Source organism: Nuphar pumila, chromosome 10 (genome assembly GCF_984573655.1).
Source record: "Nuphar pumila chromosome 10, dmNupPumi1.hap1.1, whole genome shotgun sequence".
Lineage (NCBI taxonomy): Eukaryota > Viridiplantae > Streptophyta > Magnoliopsida > Nymphaeales > Nymphaeaceae > Nuphar > Nuphar pumila.
This window is the reverse complement of record NC_143258.1, coordinates 33822936-33843070: the sequence shown is the minus strand read 5'-3', so window position 1 is coordinate 33843070 and position 20135 is coordinate 33822936. Positions and strand designations below refer to the sequence as shown.

The 20135-nt window shown below is 37.8% G+C and overlaps 1 pseudogene across 1 annotated transcript in view; it reads right to left on the bottom strand.

Annotated features, from left to right (window-relative positions):
• Positions 1–16636, bottom strand: part of LOC149826630 (cysteine-rich receptor-like protein kinase 10) — a 57443-nt pseudogene extending 40807 nt beyond the window's left edge. Inside the window, exon 1 of the transcript XR_016435095.1 lies at positions 16382–16636. The product of XR_016435095.1 is annotated as a cysteine-rich receptor-like protein kinase 10 (transcript). The remainder of the gene's footprint in view (positions 1–16381) is intronic.
• Positions 16637–20135: the final 3499 nt, after the last annotated feature.

The following is a 20135-nucleotide window of genomic DNA, read 5'->3' as shown; positions in this document are numbered from 1 at the left end:
AACATGCATTTGAAACCTACTTTGACATAATATTTATATAAACTAGAGTTGGTCAATAATGAACAATTCTTCAATGTCGAATAGCATGACATATTCCATGGAATTGGGTTTCTTGCCATATTGGTAATAATTCTATACCTTTGCCACCAAGTTTGATAATGGTAAAAACTTAATATAAAAATTGAATCTTATCATATGAAAAGCATGTAATCGTACGGCTGAGAGAAATTTCACCACCATTGCTCCACCGATTTTGGTGGATAACTTTTCGTATGTATGGACATGAAAATTAGAGAAAAAACAAGAAAGTTTATGGTCGAAAAACATTCTCCCACTTGAACCCAAGATGGGAGGGCTCAGCTTTTCATATTTTATGTAAAATTTTCTTGTCTTTTCCCCACTTCCAAAGGTGCCCACATAGCCATTCGGGTATCTTTTGAGCTTTCAACTATATTTTATTAATGAAATACCAAAAGCCACTCTTTTAGGACACACGACCTGGAAAAATACCAGTCATTTTCTATTATACTTAAAAATTTAGCACCCGATTCAGTTTAAATGATTCCCGAAGTCTCGCTTGTAAAAATATCTCCAACAAGATACCAAGAACAATATTACAATATTCTTGGAAACAAAAGTAAGCACACACGCACAACAAGAACACTTGTGCACAAAGAGCACAATATAAACTCACAAATGCACAAATGCGAACCCAAAAGTCATAAGCTTCACTAAAAGAGCTTGGGCTATAATCCCACAAGCATGAGAATACACAAAGGGAGAGACCCTTTAAATAGAGGAGGTGGAGTCCTTGGAGAGGCTCCACCTCTAGCCATTGGAGCCCCTTCCAACAGTCACAAATGTGACCATTGGAAGGGGAAGGGGCCCAACGACTAGATGGTGGGCCCCTCCAAGGTGCTTTTCACCTTTAACAAAAAGAAATAAAAAAATAAAAAATAAAAATATAAAAGAAAAGAAAAGAATAATTACAAAACATATTCTAAAAAGAATGTGTAAAAAGACTAAACTGCCCCTACAGCTAAACAATTAGAAATATATATTTTATATATATAATAAGTAGATACATATACATATATATTAATATATGTATATGTATTACCTTATATATATATATATATATAATATATATATATATATATTACATTGCATGATTGATTACATAATTTAACACCCCCCCTCAAACTTAGTGCAGGATGACCGAGAGTTTGCTAAGAAGGAAGTTGAAGCGCGCAACACACAAAGCTTTAGTGAAGAAATCCACCAACTGATATTCTGACGTGACATATGAAAGGTCAATGACTCCTTTGAGGTACGCCTCACGAACATAGTGGCAATCCATCTCTATGTGTTTGGTCCGCTCATAAAAAGTGTGATTCTTAGCAATATAAATTGCGCTTTTGTTGTCACAGCAAAGCTTGGTAGGCCATTCGATTGTGACCCCCATATCTTCCAGCAACTGATGAATCCACACAATTTTCATGGTAGTAGTTGTCATGGCACAATATTCGGTTTCAGTTGAAGATAGAGAAACTTTCTATTGCTTCTTACATCTCCACGAAATCAGTGAGTCTCCTAAGAACACACAAAAACCAGTGGTGGAGTGACGGTTATTTGGGTCACATCCCCAATCAGAGTCAGTATAAGCAATTAACTTTAAATCTGAAGAAGAGGAAAGAAAAAATCCCTTATTTAGAGTATCCTTTATGTATCTTACGACTCGCAAGACGGCACTCATGTGGACTGAAGTTGGTGTGTGCTGAAACTGGCTTGCAGTATGGACTGCATGAGATATATCTGATCGGGTGATACTCAGATACATTAGTGATCCAACAAGTTGTCTGTAGGGAGCAGGAGTTTAACAAACCTTTTCATCTGTAATACCTGACCTGTCAATGATCTCAGAAGCAAGCTTAGTTTGAGATAAGAAATACCCTCTATGAGAGTATGTTACTTCGATTCCCAAAAAATAAGTTAGAAAATCCAAATCAGACATTTCAAATTTATCTTTTAAAATTGATTTTATACTCTTAACCCCATTAGAATCACTTCCGGTGATGAGCATATCATTTACATACAACAACAAAATCACAATCCCTACATTAAATTTTCTAACAAATAAAGCAGTGTCAGTAAAACAAGAAAAACCATTTTCCAATATTACTGAGTTAAACCTGTCATACCAAGCCTTAGGGGCTTGCTTTAGGCCATAGAGTGTTTTCCTAAGACGAAGCACTTTTCCTTTGGGAGTCTCCATTCCAGGTGGGGCATCCATATAGACTTCCTCATTCAAATCACCATTCAGGAAAGCATTCTTAACATCTATTTGATAAATGTTCCAATTGTTAATGGATGCAACAGTGATAAGACATCGAACAGTAACCATACGAGCTACTGGAGCAAAGGTCTCCTCATAATCAATTTTGTATTCTTGACTATACCCCTTTGCAACCAGTTGAGCTTTATATCTTTCGAGGGATCCATCACTCTTAGTCTTAACCTTAAATACTCATCTACATCCTATTGTTTTCTTACCTCTAAGGTCTTAAAATTCTCATGTCTTGGCTCTTTTCAGAGCTTCGAGTTCATTATCCACGACGGCTATCCATTCAAGACATTTTCGTGCTTCCTCGAAGTTTCTAGGTTCTATATATGAATGAATGGAGCTTAGACATGCTCTATGTTTAGGTGAAAATGATTCATATGAGATGAACCTAGAAGGGGGTTTTCTATGTCTTTCGGTCCTACGAAGGTTCTCTTCACCTTGAGGAGCAGACCTACTATCATCATCATATCTTTCAAGGGCACTTCTGAAGGTGCTTCTATCTCTATGGGTATAGATGATGGGGTTCCTAGGAGGTTCTTTATCAACATGTTGGGAAAATGGGGAAGACACAGGACCGGTTTCCCTGGTTTTATTATCACTGGAGTCATTCGGATTTGTCTTATCATCACTAGTATCATCACTTTCAGATAACAGATCAAATAAAAAAGAATAGTCTATGTTTTCGTCATTAGATTCAAGGTTTTCGAAACCACTAAGATTTTCCAAAAAGCTTACATTTCTTAAAACATACAATGTGTCATTTTTAACATCATAACATCGAAAACCCTTTTGAGTTTTAGAATAACCAAGAAAGGAACAAGGAATAGCCTTTGGGGAAAGTTTGTCATTTTTATCAGTAAGAACAAAACATTTACATCCAAAAACCCTTAACTTGCTATAATCAGGTTCTTTCTCATACAATTTTTCAAATGGAGAAATCTTGTTCAAATTTTTTGATGGAAGTCTATTTATGAGATAAACCGATGCAAGAGCTGCCTCAGCCCAGAGTTTCTTTGGAATATTTTGCGAAATGAGTAAGGTTCTAGTTGTCTCAATGATATGCCTATGCTTTCGTTCAGCTAACCCATTTTGTTGAAGAGTTTTAGGACAAATTTTTTGATGAAGGATACCATAACTTTCAAGGTAACTCTTGAACTCGTTTGAAAGATATTCGCCACCGGAGTCGGATCTAAGAATTTTTAAAATTCCATTGAATTGATTAAAAACCATCATATGAAAAGTTTTAAAAGTTAAAAATACTTCATGTTTATGTTTAAGGAAATATATCCAATAAAATCTAGTGTAATCGTCCACAAAAATCACATAGTACGAGAATACTCCTTTAGATATTACAGGAGCCGGTCCCCATACATCGGAATGAACAATTTCAAAGGGTTTCGTTGTAAACATGGATCTTTGTGAAAAATGTATACTTTTCATTTTTCCAAGAATACATTCATTACATACAAAATCCTTTTTACAAAGATGTTTAATAAAAGGCAAATAAGAGATTTTAACAATGTTGGGATGTCCCAGTCTCTTATGCCATACATGAATATCTTTGTTTTGAGCAACATTACAAAATTGATTCTTGGGAATTTGAAGAAAATCCACATAGTAGAGGTCTCCTCTCCTAGAGCCTACCCCAATCAATCTCCCGGACTGGCGATCCTGTATCCAACATTTGTTAGAAGAGAATTTTATATCGCAACTATGGTTCGAGAGTTGAGAGACCGAAAGTAGATTTAAACTTAGTTTTGGTATGAGACGAATTTTTGAAATAAAAAAAATCTTGTTTTTCAAAATTACCTATTCCTTTAATTTCAAGAGGTGTTTCATCCGCCGTTGAGACAAAAGATGGAAGAGAATTTTTAAAAAACTCGGAAAGAGAACAAGCACTCGGGGTCATGTGAAAAGATACACCGGAATCAAGAAGCCAAGATGTCTTACTAGGAGGTGAGGAAGTAGTCATTAGCGGCTCCGGAAACCCCTCCCTTGAAAAGAGGTTGTAAGGCTTTTACAATTTGTTGAAAAGAAAGGGACCCATTTGATGATGATGGTCATTCCTCCGGTTGAAATGTCATAGTCGTTGCAAGCAATTTTTTCCATTTTGGGCAAATAGGTTTAATATGCCCCGGCTCTTTACAAAAATGACATGTAAGCTTGCTATAGTCCCTCTTTGCCCCTTGACCACTTGAGTTTTGATTCTTGAAGTGAGGGGGATTATAGGTCTTTAAATTATTCCCCGATCTTGATACGGCATTAGTACCTTCATTTTCTTCAATGTGAGTAGCAAGAACACTTGGATGGTTCTTGCTAATTTCCATGCGAGTCTCTTCCCCACTAAGTTTAGTAATTACATCTTCAAGAGAGGGAGAAGTGAAAGCGGATAAAAGGGAAGACCGAATTTGTTCAAATTCGGGCCTAAGCCCATTCAAAAAATTGAAGAACCTATCTTCTTCTAATTGTTTGTGGCGAAGTTCTATTGCTTCTCCACTCCATTTTGGTTTCAGCATTGCAATCTCGTCCCAAATAGAAGAGAGCTCGGCAAAATACTCTCTTATAGATATTTCCCCTTGTTGAAGCGTTAGCACCCTCTTTTGAAGATAATATTTATGGGATAAATCCTTAGACGTGTACATCTTCTCAAGATATTCCCAAGCTTGAGAGGCCTTCTTGAACTTGATGACGTTGGCATTGATTCTTGTTTCTACGGAGGAAAAAATCCAAGAGAGGATTTTAAAATTCCTCATTCCTCATTTCTCATTCCTCGTGCTTTTTTTAATACTCCTCAAGAGCTTTGGTCCTTTCTTCTCCATCGAGAATTTTGATTTCACCCTCATTAACAATGGTAATTTTCGATTCCAGGTCGGGGATTGTGCCTTGCACATAGCCCTATAGACCCTTCCCCTTTATGTGGGCCTCCATATTCCCGGCCCAAACGTGATAGTTGGATCCATTTAGCTTAAAGCCGAGAGCAAAATTAGACTCTTTTTCACCCATTAAGGAGTAAAGAAAGAGGGAGAAATACGCACCAACACAAGATTTTAAGCTCTTACTTGCACAAGATTCTTCCAAAATATTTGAGAAGCAAGCTCCACCAGTTCAATCTTCAAATATCCAAAGGCACGTTTTTCGAGGTACTCAAAAAACAAGTAAATTCATGATCCTTTATTACTAATGTGGCTCTAATACCATGTAAAAATATCTCCAACAAGATACCAAGAACAATATAACAATATTCTTGGAAACAAAAGTGAGCACACACGCACAACAAGAACACGTGTGCACAAAGAGCACAATATAAACTCACAAATGTGCAAATGCGAACCCAAAAGTCATAAACTTCACTAAAAGAGCTTGGGCTATAATCCCACAAGCATGAGAATACACAAGGGGGGAGCCCCTTTAAATAGAGGAGGCGGAGTCCTTGGAGAGGCTCCACCTCTAGCCGTTGGAGACCCTTCCAACGGTCACAAATGTGACTGTTGGAAGGGGAAGGGGGCCAACGACTAGATGGTGGGCCCCTCCGAGGTACTTTCCACCTTTAACAAAAAGAAATAAAAAAATAAAAAATAAAAATACAAAAGAAAAGAATAATTACAAAACATATTCTAAAAAGAATATGTGTAAAAAGACTAAACTACCCCTATGGCTAAACAATTAGAAATATATATTTTATATATATAATAAGTAGATACATATACATATATATTAATATATAAAATATATATATATATATTACATTGCATGATTGATTACATAATTTAACATCTCTCTCTCTCTTTTAATAGGAAGCATTAAATGCTCTCTTCCGACATCACGTGGTCTGCCACTTCAATCATCCATGAAGTCATCCTTATTGTTATACCCTCCGTGGAATCTCATTGATGCGAGTTGCTTTCTTCAAACCATACCTTGTAAATGTGATCTAGCTCATTCATTTTGTGAAGATCAACATTTCAATTGCTAAAATCCAACTTGTGTGGAGGATTTTTGGTGATTAAAGATCAATGGCTAAAAAATTCAAAAAGTTTGCGATTTTAAAAATCATGTTTTTTTTTTAAATAACACTGTCGATTCTTATTAAATCGATCGTGTTGAATCCATCTTGCGAACAGATTTGATCAAAACAAGTGGCATCAATGAAATCCTAGAGGGCGTATGAACCAGGTTTCCTTGCACCCGAATTTTGTGCATCAGTCATCTTCATTACTTCACACAAACACAAGAGAGAGAGAGAGAGAGCAACTCACTGGTTGCATTAGGAGCCGACGGCGAAGGGCATCTGATGAGGATGGGAATGACGCATCTGTTGTTGAACCTAAGAGGAATGGATATATTTCATACCTTAGACTGCATGTAGCACTCACAATCACCGACCCTTGTCTCTGATTGCAGCAAGCAGGAATATCAGTCATTGCCTGGCCCAAGCAAGTGCTGCAGTCGGTCGCTGAGAGGTACCTTGTGCACTGCACCATCCCATACAGGGTCTGAAAATCGATGAGCCATGTGCGGCCGCTCGCGTACATGGAGCTCAAATTGGCCGCAGCGGAAGAAGAGAGATTCCTCAGGAACTGCACCAACTTCTGGTTAAAGTCAGTGGGATCGGATAGTTCTGAACTCAACCAAGGATAGTAAACTTCAGTTGGCATATTCGTTGCATCAGCTCCGTCATCAAAATTTTGTTCATCAAAAACAACATTTCTTGAGATTCTGATACGTTTGTTGGTGGGATCATAACACCTATATCCTTTGTAGTCATCTGCATATCCCACAAACCTACATTTCTGGGCTTTGTCCTGAAACTTGTTTCTCAGAGACTGATCAATATGCACATAGCAAACACAACCAAAGACACGCAAATCATGATAACTAGGATGAGCTCCAAAAAGACAGTGATAAGGAGACTTCTTTTTCAGAACAACCATGGGCAGTCTATTTATCACATGCACGGCAGAATGAAAGGCTTCTGTCCATAGGTTGATAGGGAGATGACTGTCATGAAGCATACTCATGGCACTTTCAACAATATGTCTATGTTTTCGTTCAGCAATCCCATTTTGTTGAGGGGTGTGGGGGCAGGACACCCTTCTTCCTATTCCATTATTTCGAAGAAAAGAAACAAAATCACAGGATGAGAATTCCCCACCTCCATCACATTGGAAAAATTGAATGGACTCGGAAAATTGATTTTTGACCAAGGAAAAAAAAATTGAAACAAAGAGAAGACTTCTGACTTATTCTTTATGAAATATATCCAAGTGTATTGAGAATAACTATCAACAAAGATTAGATAGTATATGCTCCCAGATCCAGAGACAATTGGGGCGGGTCCCCATACATCAGAACAAATAATCTCAAAAGGTTTTAAAGCTCTCTTATTAATGGAATGGAAAGGCAATACATGACTCTTACATGAAAGACAACTGGAACACTTATGACTACTCTCATTCCCATTGAGACTTTCTTTTGGAATGAGATTATTAGAAACAAGTTTCTTAATGAAATGACTCCCACAATGTCCTAACCGACTATGCCATAAGAACGACTTATTACATTTAAAAATACTAAAAACACTGGCAGAAGAAAATGAACACGACTCTAACGAAGGCTTCAAATTCAGATGAGCAGGGCGGACAGCATGACATGGAGCTTCTTCAAAGACATACATATTGCCTCATCTTTTTCCTTCAGTGAATGTTTCCCTCGTGTGTAGGTCCTTGACCTGCACAGAGAATTGAGTAAATTCAACTGAAGTATTATTATCATCAATAAGCTTGGAGACAGAGACGATGTTTTTCTTAATGTCAAGAGCATGAAGAACGTCAGAAAGAGTAAGAGTGGAATGTGACATGGGAATGACTGTTTTTCCAACATGAGAAACAAGATGGTGGGATCTATCTCCAGTAACAATCTTACTTTTTCCAAAATAAGGAATAGGATTAGAAATTTTACCTGCATCACCTGTCACATGAGTCGTTGCTCCTGAGTCAACAAACCAAGTGCCTTCATCACTCTGCTTCAATTTCAACTCTGACAAGGCAGATATTAGTAGATCTTTGATCTCTCCACTATCTCTAGTATTTGTGAATTTTCTTTTCGTTTCTGTCTATGGGCCCTTTCCTTTATTCTCTGGATTGTGCCAACAATTCGCCTTGATATGCCCCTTTTTGTTACAAAAGAAGCAAGTGGGAACGGATCTTGATCCCTGCGCATGAGCAGACATATTTGGAGTGGGGAGCAGACCACACCCTCCGTATCCATTTCGCCTTTGTCCTCCTCGTCCTCGTCCTCGTCCTCTACCATAAGTCACTCCTATGGCAAAAACTTCTTGAGAATTTGTGTGGATGTAAGTTTCTTCATGGAATCCCTTCAGAGTCATTTCATACTGAATCAATTTCGCCCGTAACGCATCGAAGGAAGGAAGAGCAGAAAGGCACAATAGTGAAGTGACTATCATATTGTAGTCAGATCCCAATCTACTCAGAGTTTGTTGCACCATGTCATTGTCGCTTACGACACATCCTATAACTGCAAGTTGATCTGTGATGGTCTTTATCTTGTTCAAATATTCCATGATGGTCATGGATTCTTTTCTTAACAACTGAAATTCCCTTTTAAGGAAAACCATCCTTGCTTGAGAAACCTGTGAATACGTCTGAACTAGTTGCTCCCAGAGTTGTAGCGTTGTACAATTGTCGGGAATGGCAACTAGAACTTCTTGAGACAAGGTTGAGGTGATGTATGCGACAACTGATTGATATTTCCTTTCCCAATTGAGAAATTCTACATTTTTGACATACACGATCGAGCTCGCCCCTTGATCATCTTTCTCTTCTCTCGGGACAAATTCTAGTGGAACAAGAGTGGTTTCATCCAGGTGACCTAAGAGACATTGACTCCTTATAAAAGGAATAATTTGTCTCTTCCAAATCAAGAAATTTGAGGTATTCAACTTTTCATAGACAAGTTGGTTGAGGAAGCTTGAAGAAAGATTTGATTGAGAGTGATAAGGGTCCATTTGAAAAAAACAACGAGAATGTCAACTAGAGTGTTCACAAAAAGTTCAGCCTGCTTTCCCTTTTTTTTTTTTAGGATATAGAATCGCAGGCTGTCGGATGCAGGGAACTCAGTTTCTGAACCTTTTCTATGCAGTCCAGAAACTGAGATTGATGAGATGAAGAATGCCTTCACATGTTAAAAGAACCCCCTTTTTTTTTATAAGAATAGAAATAGGTAATCAAAGAATAAGTTTCATAGCATAGCAGTAAAGAATCATAAAACAAAAATATTCGAATATGCAAAGACAGACTTAGAGGAGATTAGGTAAGGAAGATCAAGAAAAAAATTAAGGAGAGATTCGGTGTTTCACGTAAAACACTACCCACAGTCTGTGTTCACGTAAACAGGGTGCACGTGAATCGCAGATTCACCAAATATGAAACCCACGTGAATAGAGGTCACGTGGATCACGGTTTCACCAAGAAAAGGAACCCACGTGAGGTGTGGGTACACAGTAGATTTAAAAAAAAAAGCGGACGAGTGAGCAAAGAGGGGATGAAATGGAGAGGAACAGAAGAAAAGGGGAAAGGAGGAACAGAAAAAAAAGGAGAAGGGGAAAGAAGAAAAAAACCTTGATTTTCCGAACTTCGCTCTTGCCGGAATCCTTCCCAGCCTTAGTCGGATCTACGCTCTGATACCATGAAAGTTTTTCACCTGTAGAGAAAAGAGAGAGAGAGAGAGAGAGACAAAGAAGAAACGCAAGGCCTTTTTCAGCTGTTACGCATTCTATTTTCTCATACTTAGAATCGTGACCTAAAAGGTGTTTTTATAATGTTACAACACAGTTATATGGATCCGGGTCTGGTGTATCCAGACCCGACAGTCTAAGTGGGTTACAATACATAAGTATGGATATGTTACATGGTTGTACACAATCCATGGATCGACGTGGATCGGGTTGGATCCTTTCCACCTTTTTCAGATAGGAGGATAGACGTTGTGGTTCCAAGAGTATCAGGGACCATCTTTGTTCTTAGTGGAAAAGATGGGTCGCAAGTTCGTTTGTTTCCTTATCGTACTCATGGCAGAGTTATGAATCAGGTTCTTTTACTTGATCTTAATGTTGCTATTGGTGAAACCTCATACAGCATGGTTCTGGCAGATAATGTTGATGGTGAAGATGACCTTGACCTTGTTGTTACAACCATGAACGACAATGTCTTTTGCTTTTCAACTTCATCTCCTCACTATCCTTTGAAGGCTTGGACCTCCATCAATCAGGGGAGGAATAATGTCACCTCACAGTATAATCATGAAGGAATTTACATCAAGCCATCATCAAGAACTTTTCGGGATGAGGAAGGCAGCAACTTCTGGGTTGAGGTGGTCATTGGTACGCTTGCAGAGTCAAGAGCAGATCATAATTTTAAATGGAAGCGCCTATCTTCAATGTGTTTGCTCTATATGCTTACTGTGGGGAAGATCAGTCGTCGGAGCCGACTTCTTCCCAACCCGGGGAGAATGATGCAGAGCAGGCCCAGAACATCCCAGGCGCCCAGATCCAACAGCACGTAGAGTTCATATCAGGTTCGGGTACGGACCCGAGACCCGGGATCCAGCCAAAACCCTTTAAATAAGCTGCCTAGGGTTTCGTGAAAGTGGGGGAAGAAAATATCAATGCTGCAACAGCCTTTTCCTTTATGCTTTTTTTCTGAGTTTTTTCTTTAACGCACAGTTGGCAGCAGCCTTTGTCTTCATTTTCTGTTTTCTTTATTACTTTCCTGTCAGCTTTTTCATTTCTTTAATGATATGTCAGTTTTGATTGCAGCAGCCTTGGGTTTTTTGTTTTTTTCTTTAGTTTTCGTTGTTATTGCTTGCATTCAGCCGACTCCTTTTATTGTTCCCTTTTTGTCATTTAGTGTTTGTTTTCTTCCAGCCGTCCTTTCCTTTGCCTTCTTTATTTCCAATCTACTGTTGATTCTTTAGTTACATTCTGTATGTATGTTTGAAAATTTTCATTAAATAAAATTTAAGCCCCATCATTTACGGTGGGCATTCTTTTCATTCTTGCACAACGCACGACCGTGAGGGTCGTGCCCTTTTCTCCAGCCGACGTCAAGAACGAGCAAGCCGACACTTCCACTCCCGCACTGCATCAGATATGGATCTCAAACTGGATCTAAAAACTAAAAAATGTTTACAATATAAGTCATTTGAGAAAAAATAAGAAATGATATTTTTTTATATATAAATGATTTAAACTGTCATATCACATCTGATTATGAAAGATTATCATAAAAAATCAAATCTTAAAAGAAAATTAACAATAAAAAATTAAATTATCAAATCCTATTAAATCATATATGCTTAAAATGCAATAATATAAATAAAATGAACCAAAAAAACATAAACTATAAGAAAAAACCATAAAATTAAATTAAAAAAACTTTATTTCAAACCCTAACCCAAAGAAAATAACAAAAACTCTAATCAAATTATAAAAATTTTAAATACAATAAATAAACCAAAAAGCTCGAAGCTATAAGAAAAAAATATAAAATTAAATAAAAACCCATAATTCAAACCCTAACCAAATAAAATAAAATAAATTATAAATAAGCAAAAAAACCATAAGATTAAATAAAAACCCTTAATTCAAACCTTAACCAAAGAAAATAAAATATCTTTAATCAAATTAACAATAAAAAGCTTTAAAAAATTTGTTTTAAAGTCCTAATCATAAAAACTCAAAGAAAAACTAATCAAATTAACTATAAAAAACTCTAATTTTAAATTTTTTATTAAAAAACTTAATTAGTGAATAAAAAACCTAAATAATGACTTGGGATGCTGAGTCGCCGGCACTCTAGAAGTATAGTTGTTAACAACATTGTCCATTGGAATCTATACCTCCTATCCCTTCTATTGATATAACTCAAGGTCGAATGGATTTATCAGATCTTCTTTTATTAGAGTAACATATTGAACATGCTTTGACCTTTTAAACCGAATCAAACATCTTGCCTACAAAGGCTATCCGAGTATTTGCATGTGATTTTCTTTTTTGTAATACTTCATTATTGCACAAAGAAGTTTGTAATAAACCTCAATTCATTCATCAATGTATAAGCATGTCTCGTATATCTGATAGTACCAATGTGATGAGAATCAACCTGGTTTTTTTTCAACAAAAATAACCAAAAATTTTGAAAATTCAAGACTTCTCGAACCTCAGGACAGGTCATATCCGGGTCATTCCTGAATGCAAAATGGAAGAACTTGATGTGTCTACGACCAAAGTCTATATAGTTGAAATCTCGTGTTTGCATGTTCAAAGAGTAGACTCAGTTACGAATATCTCAAACATGACAATCTCATCTTTTTAAAGTTCAAACCTGGTAGGAACAGTGTTTCGAACAACACACCAATATTTGAAGGATGTTTGACAGATGAATTTTTGATGTATGCAAGAATGGGAGTTCTATATTATTTGTGGGATAGGCAGCGCACATAGATGTCAAATATCTCATATATGCGGACACGTGTTTTATTTTGCTAAACATCAAAGGCATGCAGACTTAAAGTCTCATATGTGAGCCTTTCAAAATTGAATTAAAGCAGAAGTATGCAAAACTACGAACCTTAAATAAATGCTCGCATAATTCAAAGTAAGTAAGAGTACGCAAAATTGTGTACACTAAATAAATGTGTGCATAATTTAAATAAAACATTAGTATGACAAAACTGCATAATCTAAGTAAATTATACTGATATGTGTATATACGTACAAATATAACAAGACAGCGTTTTTCAAAAGGCCATCGTAAATAAGGTAAAAGTACACAAAATTTTGAAATTTAAATAAGAGCTCACATAATTTAAATAGAGCAGGAGTATGCAAAATTGCATAATCTGAATAATTATATATGTCACGTATAACAAAGCATTCTACGTCAAAAGGCCATCATAAATAAAGCCAAAGTATACAAAATTACATGAAATAAATGCATAATTTAAATAAAGCCAAAGTATGCAAAACTGCATACTTGAAATAAACATGTATGTATATATGTATAGTGTAGTAGGTTGGTGCTTGAACATTAGGTACTTGACACGTACTTGAACATATTGGTCGTCGCGTGCTTGACAGACAACCAACATAAAAGATGAGTTTTTTCACCAAACGAGCAATAACAACGACAAAAGTGACTGCTAAAGGTCAATAGTAACGAAAAAAATCCTCGTTAAAGTTCAATATTGAAAAAAATCATCGCTAAAGCTCTGCTTCTACTGTTGCAGCTTGATGGGTGGCAAAACCGAGCCACCACTACTGGTGGCTCTAGTTCCCTAGCTGAGCCAAGAGGGAGAAGAGGGTGAGCAAGGGGCCCTTGTTGCACTGCAAGTGGTGCGGCAAGTCGTCGAAGCCATCGACCCAAGGCACCCTAGCTGCCATGTGCAGCCAAAGGATCAGAAAAAGGAGGAGAGGGGAAGTGGCAGAGGGCAGCATCGACCACCCACCAACGTGGTAGCAGCAGCAATAGCGGTTGTTGTAGATGTATTCCCAAGAAAGCAGAGGGAGGAGAAGGGGAAGGGAGGGTTTTACCTCAGTCGAGGGTGATAGAGGCAAGGGTGGCATGGGCTTCTCTAGTGGTGACTCACCAAAGGTTGAGCAGAGGGAGGGAAGATGAGAGCTAAGAGAGGTTGAGTATGAGAGGGGGATGGTGGCGAGGATGGGGGGGGGGGGGGTTGTTAACCCTCCCCCATCCAACTCCAAACTCAACACACTAACATGGGTGGGGAAAGTGTGTTTGGATTTGGGTCCAACCCAAGTCCAAGCCACTTTTAAAGATGGATGGGTCAGTTATGGTGTTGGATTGGGTTGGGTCCACCCAACGCCATCCTTATTTTATATAAATAGTATAGGTGTGGTTTAAATTTGGATAAAAATCCAAATCTATTTCAAAACCTATTTCTAAGTTTAATGCATTGGATTGATATTGGATTGGATCCGGTTCGAATTTAATGCAATAGTGTTGTGTTTTTTGTTGGTTTGTATCCGAATGGATCCAAATCCTAAACTATCTTATGTGAGACCCAGTGTTGTATGCATAAATTGTTGTTATGGTTTGCTGAAATACCTCTTGATTGAAATCGCAATAATTGATTGCGTGAATGATAGCATGATTATTGTACTTTGTTGATATTTGCATGTTATTTATATACTTAGATTTGTATGTACATTATTAGTTAGCGATTTCCTACTTAGGCTCAAAACGAGTCTAACCCCCCAACATAAGAAACATAAAGGTGATGAATAGTTTACTAGCACGAAGGTGGGATCTTGTGGATGGCCACCTAAACCCGTCCTTTTGTCCTTAGGATATTTTGATTATAAATTAGACATTTTGAATTATTATTATTCATACTTTTCAATTGATTATTATTTAAGTTCATTATTAAATGGTTTGCTTAAATCCCGTTCAGATTCTGAATATGGATCCGTATTGTGTTGTACACCTGAAGCCAATGTCCAGAATAGAGAATTGGATTCAACTTTGAGTCATACTCTTATTCCTATAACTCACTCATAGTTTTGTAACTAGATGGCAAAAGGATTTTCCATTGTTTTTTGATAAATGTTTTGGTATCAGGTAGTCTCTATCTTGAACTAAGTTCTAGAGGGCCTCCTCTTACCTAGAAGAAGCTCTTGTGTGCAAGCTAACTCCCTAGAACTCAGTCAAGTTGAGCATTATATCACTAAATTTGTTTTTGATAATCTTTTTCTCCAATTCAGTTCTAAAAAGCTATTAAACGTTGGTGCTTGCAGGTTGACTCCTTAAATATTGATTCAGTTAAGATAATACCATACATAAAATCTCACATTAAATTGTGTATTAAAAATTAAATTTTAAAGTGTTAATGATGTTAGCTGCACTGCAGAAAACTGCAATGATTCTTATTGCTCAATTTTAATCTTTTGTTTCAACATGTCATTTCAAGAACTAACTAGGAAGACCAAATGGTACATTTAGATCTGGGTTTGCTCTTGTTCAACTATATTAATCAAACAATACATTTAGATATGAGGACTTGTACATTTACTATTGAAGACCCAAATCCCCAGTTGACTACCATTGTTCGAGTAGGTATTTACATGAATTCTCAAGTTAGATCACTGGAATGTGCAACAGAAAAGATAGAACATGGTCATGAAAGTACACACTTGTAACCAAATTTGTTAAACTCTTGAATCCAATACAAAAACTTGACAATAATTTAGCAGAAATAGCATGACCCAACTTTAGGATAGTTATGAATGCATGCATAATGAAATGTTGCTGCCAAGTAAGTGTTGAGAACTTTTCCATAAGGTTATGGGTGTAGACAGAAAAAAATCATTTTCAAGAATAGGGAGACCCTGTTAGAAATTAAAACCTGGGGCATATTGTTCAGTTCCCTTCTATTTTTTTCATGATTATTTTGAAAAGTATAAAAAAAAAAAAAAACACTTTCAACGGTGGTGGTGATGAAATTTCTTTCATGTTGTCTAACAAAATGCATACAAACATAGAAAAAAATAACAAAAAACAATATATGAAAGTAAAGGTAAACAATATTGAGATTCATTTAGAATGAACATGAAAGGTTGATAAACAAACATTGGGTGAAACGATTAAGATTTTTTTTCTTGTCAAGAATTGTTCCAATCATACACGATCATAAATCAATTGGTGATTTTTTTTTCTTTAGGAAACCTCAGGCAACATATACTTGTAATTGTAATTGGTAATTTTTTTTTCTTTAGAAAAAAAAAACAGAAAAAGCAATCGGACGGGGAGGTTTAGGGGTTTCCTCTCTCGAGAAAGGGATCAAAGAGATGCAGCGTTGCATGGACAGGGCGAAGTGGGGGGAAGTTCTCTGGTGACAGAGTTTCTCCGAGATTGAGGGTTTTGAGAGAGGGAGGGATCAAAGGTTTTTAGAGAGGTGAAGAAAGAGGCAGTGAGAGGGTTTTGAGAGAGAGAGAGAGCATACCTAAGAATTTCTGGTGACAAGCGAGTTTCCAGCGTGTTGTGTTCGACACACAGGTGGTTACAGCGATGGCGTGGGTTCGAGAGGGAGAGGGCACATAGGGTGAGGGGTTTTTCTCCCCTTCTCGCGATCTTTCGAGAGGAAGACAGTTTAAGGTTGCAGCAAGAGAGAAGAGAAAAAGGAGGAGAACAAGAGGAGATGGGCAGAGGGCACGCAGCGACGACAACGAGAAGAAGATGGAGAAAAGACAGGGAGATGGGGAGGTTGCAACAATGCCGGGTTGGTGAGGGGGAGAGCACACAAGGAGAGGGCGAGAGAGAGAGAAAGGACACGTAACATGAGTTTTGCCCTTTTCTTTTATTTTAAATACCTTTGATACATCCAACGGCAAATTTATTGAGTTTGGGTTGAGTAGCCAACGATTGACCAACTATCAAGTTCTCAAAGAATTGATGCTCATGTGCAAAAAATCCAACCCAATCACCACCAGAGGTGGTATCCTATGGTAAGCGGGGTCTGTGCTAAGCTGAAGGCCCAGGTTTGAGTACATATACCACATGGGGCTTAAGAGATATCTAGTAGAGTCTGCCTAACCCAGCTTGCCTTTCAAAATAAATCCAACCCAATTCCAAGTGTTATATCGAATTATAAGTGTGCATGCTTAGGCAAAGAAAAATAGAGAAAGAAAGGAAGTCAAGAAAAGAGACGTCACCCACACGGAAGCCTGGAGAGATATTTATGAGAGAAGACTCCATGATTAGCAGAGTACATCCTAGTAAAACAGAGAAAATTACTACGTGAAACAGTGAAAATCTGCTAGTAAAGATTGTGCATTTTCACTGTTTTACTTTCACCTAGTGATTTTTTGGTGCTGAGGGTATGTTTAATGGCTTGTCCAGGGTTGAACCAAATGAACAAAAAGAATGGAAGTTCGTTTTGTAACAACTGTTTTAAGTTCAACGTTTGTTTGAACCGTACTCAAATGTTATGTTTCAATTGTCCGCTGTTTGATGACGATGTGTGAACAACTTGGACAATCAAGAATAATGGGTTCGTCTATCATTTTACATGTTCTAACAACTTTATTGTGGTTTTTTGCCCGAATATGGATTTAATTATGAAATTATATCTAAAATCATGATTTTTTGCTATGAATATAGATTTTTGCCCCAAATATAATTTTTTGCCTTGCATATAGACTTTGAATGACATTTTTGCCCTAAATATGGATTTTGCTCCAAATAAATCTCAAATTGTATGTCTGTAAATTATGTGAATCCACCGACCCTAATTGTTTTGAGATGAAAGCGTAGTTGTTGTTGTTGTAGGCACCATATAGAGATAAATCCAGGACACTTTGATCCTTACTAACCATGGGATGCAGAATTCAGCACCAGAAAAAAAAAGAGCAAAGAGCAACAATGCAATGGCCTTCCAAAAATATCAGATTGTTTCAGAGAAGAGAATAACAAATCCTGAAGATATCATAAACCGTGCAAGTTTAGAATGAAGGATTATGAAATGAATAATTTTCATTAATCAGATGAAGGATAAAATCTATACAATTGACCATGTTCAACTTCTCAATAACTTGGGAGCAGATAAGTTGGTTTGTATAACTTCTCAATAAGGATAAACAACATGCAGGACGGGCACCTCAGAATCTAAAATTCCCCCAGTAGCACCAATGGCTAAATCAAAGATCTTGAATCTCCTCTCACAGCAACCTGCCCTTGGCTACTTGAGTGCATCTGCAGTGCCTTCACATGGGCAAAAACTACCACCAGACACCAAAATATAGGCCTTCTTTCCAATTGTTGATCTAAATTTCTCCAGAAGAGGTGTTAATGCTCTCACTTCATTGACAGAATGAGCATAGAACTGGGCATCTATTTTCTGAGGATACATAGCAACCCACTGGGTTATGTAACCAGTTGAGAGAGCATGCCACCATTGATCATCACAGACTTGGACTATATCCTTAAAAATTACAGTGGTCTTAGAAATATAAGCAAGTATGTGTTCATTGTCTCCCCATGTCTCCTTGTCTTTAGAATCAACTGGTAAGACAAATGAGCCTACATTCTTGTACTTTTGGAGTTGGTAGCTACAAGATTGAAACACAAACAACACGTGAGCTGAGTAGCTATCGGGCACACATCATGGCCAAATTGAAAAACAGATACAAAAGGTGAAAATATACTTGTTTTTACAAATAAAGCTATAGGTTTTAAACTTCAGATGAATTTAAAGCACAAGGATGGGCTCAGGGTTGGGAAGAATCCCTGCCAGGGGCAAGAATGTAATGGAGTCATGTAGTTTATGAATCTGAATTGGTAGAACATAAAATGCATAATATGTGTTAAGAGGTACAATTGCTACTTTACAGAGTATGTGCAATTGAATATAAGTTGAAATCAACATTTACATCTAGTAATTCAACCACAGTTTGGAAATCAAATTTTATACATTGACATACAAGTTAAAGATTGATTACAGTCAGCCTCATACCTGAGATGAAGATCTTCACCAGTCATGAAAGTGAAGGGTGTTTCAATTAACAGAGTCTTCACAAGATCGGAAGACAAAAACCATGAGCTAGACAAAAAATCCACCTAAACAATCCGGTCCACAGTGACTCCGTAAGCTGGATCTGGCAAATAAAATCCAGCTTCCTCGGAACGGAACTTTTTGTAATTGGGAAAGGTGTAATCCTTCTGTCTGAAAGGCAATATCCTCCCAATATTGCTCAAAACAGAATTTTTATACTTATCCAATCCTGCAATGTGTGACAAAATCTCGAGCATCTTCTTGCCCGGAATCATGTCATCATCAAGAATAATTTTGGTCTGTAGTTTGGGGTGGTTTGGTTTGTTTGTTTTTATTTTTTATTTTTTATTTTTTATTTTTATTTTTTATTTTTTGGGGGGGGGAGGGGGGGTTAGAGAGAGAAGGGTCGATGGTGGTCGGCAATGAGTGGTGGCCAGAGATAGAGGGCACAGAGCGGGCTCGGTTAAGAGAGAGAGGGTGGGAGAGATCGGGAGCCTGCGATTGAGGTGGCCGGTGATGGTGGTGGTGCGAGATATAGGTCATAGAGAGGGGGGAGGTCGAATGAAAATTACATAGAATGGTGGTTGCAGAATACGTTTTCCAAGCATGCTCGAAGAGAGCCGGCAGCGACATCTCCTCCATCTTCGGTTCCCTCACTCCTCAACCCAAAGAGGAAAGGGAAAAGATCATAAAACACCTTTACAAACGGCCAGAAAAATCATCGAAAAAGGCACGAAGCAAACGACCAGTGGCAGACGAGGAGGAGGAGGCACCCGTTGTGTTGCCAAAGGGACGCCCCCTCTTGGGGCGGGAGGCAGTTGTGCCACCACCCATCACTCCAGTGGAGTCCTTGCACAGAGAGAGCACATAGAGAGAGAGACGGATCGACGGGCGCGGTGCGCCCGTCATGCATTTTTTTTCGTTCCCTCCGTTCCTGTTTGTTTTGTAACAGGGGGAGGTGGAACTAAAATTACATAGAATTATGGACGCAGCAGACAAATCACTGTTCTCAGCGAGATTTCCGTCTGAATCTCGCTGAGAACAGCGCATCAAACATACCCTAAAGTTTTGTGTTTACTCGGTTTTGTTGATACTTACAGACAACGTCACCAGGAAACAATGAATGGTCTCTGTTGGTGCCATAGACCAGTGATGGTGGTGTTTCCCCCGCCGTACGACATCACCATCGTCTTCATTGTGCTGGTTG